Source organism: Macrobrachium rosenbergii, chromosome 3 (assembly GCF_040412425.1).
Source record: "Macrobrachium rosenbergii isolate ZJJX-2024 chromosome 3, ASM4041242v1, whole genome shotgun sequence".
NCBI lineage: Eukaryota > Metazoa > Arthropoda > Malacostraca > Decapoda > Palaemonidae > Macrobrachium > Macrobrachium rosenbergii.
Genome location: NC_089743.1, coordinates 32,206,666 through 32,209,669, shown reverse-complemented (window position 1 = coordinate 32,209,669; position 3,004 = coordinate 32,206,666).

Below are 3,004 nucleotides of genomic sequence, written 5' to 3'. Positions count from 1 at the left end.
ACATATTAGAACATTCAACTTGTTGCTAGTTCTGTGGCCCAAATCAGCGCGTTATCTACCAGAAATGTTCGCATTTTCAATTATATCTTTATCAAGTGACTTGATCACAAGTGCTCTCCTAAACAAAAGTATCTTGATTATTTGGCCACGTTCAGTTATTGTCAATGTAACAGCAGTAAAAAGTTTTACAAAAACAATGTTTTTTTTCTGTCTTTGTCTTCTTCCAATACTAATAAAATTCTAAAATGCAAGTTGTAACAAAGGTTGAATAAATAAAGTATATTTCTCCTAATGAAAAAATTCAATCGGTTGCAACGCACTGTGAACATCTCAACGGTAAAATTAAAATCTCTGAAAGTGCGTACCCACATCACAAACACCATTCACTCTTTCTGTAAAAGAAAATCAGACTTAGCCTTTACTTGTTTAACAAGTAAAAAGTTTCTTCGGAGCAATCGAGCTTTCTGTACAGCCGCTACAATCAAGGCCACCGAAAATAGGTTTATCTTTCGGTGGTCTCGGTATAATGCTGTATGAGACGTGGCCTATGTAACTTTAACCACGGCCCGGTGGTGGTCTATCCTATATCGTTGCCAAAAGCACATTATGGCTAACTTTAACCTTAAATAAAATAGTTTGGTATGTTTGATGATTGGAGGGTGGATGATCAACATATCAATTTGCAGCCCTCTAGCCTCGGTAGTTTTTAAGATCTGAGGGCAGACAAGAAAGTGCGGACGGACAGACAAAGCCGGCACAATAGTTTTCTTTTCAGAAAACTAAAAAGCAAACTTCTCTTATATGTATGTTAATTTACTATTATATTGTTACATACATTCATGCAATCCTAATACTAGCTTGAATTATTATTATTTTTTATTATATATTGTTCAAAAGACGAACCCTATTCGTATGGAACAAACCCACAGGTTCCAATGACTTGAAATTCAAGCTTCCCAATGTGGTGTTCATTAAAAAGAAGTAACTGAAGGTAATGGGAAACAGAAAGAAAGAAAGAGGAGATCACTTATCAAAAAAGAAAAAAACAACAAATTAATAAACAGACAGAGATGTAAGTGAATTATTAAAATACAAGGCGAAATGTATTAGAGTAGTTATGCATTGCATCTTCATTTGAACTTTTGAGGTTACAATTGCACGACATCCTCAGGGAGACTGTTCCACAGTGCAACGGTGTAAGGAATAAAGCACCTCTGGAAATGGGAAGTTCGACAGCGAGGCATGTTTACTACATATTTGTGCTGCTGTTCAGCAAATCTGGTTGCTCTCGGCAGGAAAATGGGATCAGGGATAAATTGTGGATGTGAAAGAGCTGTCAAAACACAACTTATGAAAACTGACAAACAAGAGAGCATCCGTTGACGGTCCAAGTCATGTCTGCTAATATTGAGAAACAGAAACCTGTCACCACGAGTTACTTATCTAAAAGAGATAAATTACAGCATAAGTTTCGTCTTGGCGTCTCTGTTGGTGGAACAGTCCAGAGATTCACACCAGGCCTTTTATTCACTTCAACACCTTAACATCACTTACAAGCTGCTATTTTGCAGGGGCTTGTTTGCGCTGGCATAACACACACAAAAAAATACCATTTAATGAAGGTTGCCTGTGACACTTGTCTAAATTAGCAGCAAGGGTATCCATTTACTCTTGTCATGGAGGGGGGGCGGCTGGGGAGCACTTGCCCCCCCACAAGACACTGATGGCCCCCAAAGACTTGGTTTGCCCCTAGCCTTTGAAATAATAAATTCCCCAAGAAAAAATCTGAAATGACGCCACTGCTTTTAATATATTTTAATCCAGAGACGGCTGCAATAGGTACCGTTAACTTGTATAAAGTTGCAATATATAAATCCATCGTTGATAGCACCGCCTCTAACGCCTCTGTAAAGTTCCTTCTTCATGGCTTTCTTGTGATTTATCTTCCTTAAATATCCACTCCTCTCCAGACCCCCGTCTTATAATTCTCATCCATGTAGTTTTGGGGCTCTCAAATCTTTCTGTTTTGGTGTTTGCAGGAGCCCAGATGACACTAGTGCATGCTGTTCTCCCACAGGGTGTGCGAAGGACATGTTCAAGCCATCTCCATCTCCCTTTCATGATTATCTCACTTACATATAGAACTTATGTAATTTTCTGTGTAATATCATTACCACCTATCCTGCCAACTAACTCTCCTAACATTCTCTTTAAAGATTTATTCGATAAAATCTTTTAGATAATTTCATTTTCATTCTGATTTATGTCCATATAGCAATACGTACCAGACCTATGTTTTGCTTTCGTTTGCAATTTCTTTCTATTTTATTTTCAAATCTCATTCAGTCTACACGTTTTTTATTTGACTTTTTAAAAAATTTTCACTAAATTCTAACTCTAGAGAATTTGTACGGGATATACATATTTTTCTAAATATCTGAAGAATTCAGCCTCATGAATAATTTCTCCGTTCAATGTTATTCCACCCCTGCGTGCATGCTGTCCACATTACTTCTGTTTCTTAGATTTATTTTGAGCTCCGTCTTCTAGATATATTATGAAGCTATTAAGCAAGATTTATAAATCTTGTGGTGTCCTGACGATTAAAATAACAACACATACTTATTGTAATAAGTCTGTTGACTTCATTTCACCGTTACTTCCATTCTAAGCCTTCTCTTCCACCATCGACCACTTTTTTTTTTTTTATTTTTTAAAGCTTAGGAGACAGAAAATAGCGAAGATGACAAGACGTTCCGTTACAGCACTCCACTGTTTACTGCAAGTTCACTTGACAAAACCCCATCAACATTAACGTTACATCTGCTGGGTTCGTGGATAATTTATTTTAACTGTACGCTTTATGGGAATGCCATAGCGTCATAAGACCCTCCATAATGTTAGTCTGAGGTAACACCAGTCACCAGTTTTTAATAGTTTGAACATGGCAGTACGACCGAATTTTAACGGATAATATTGAAGCTTGTCCTGAAAAGGTTCAGTC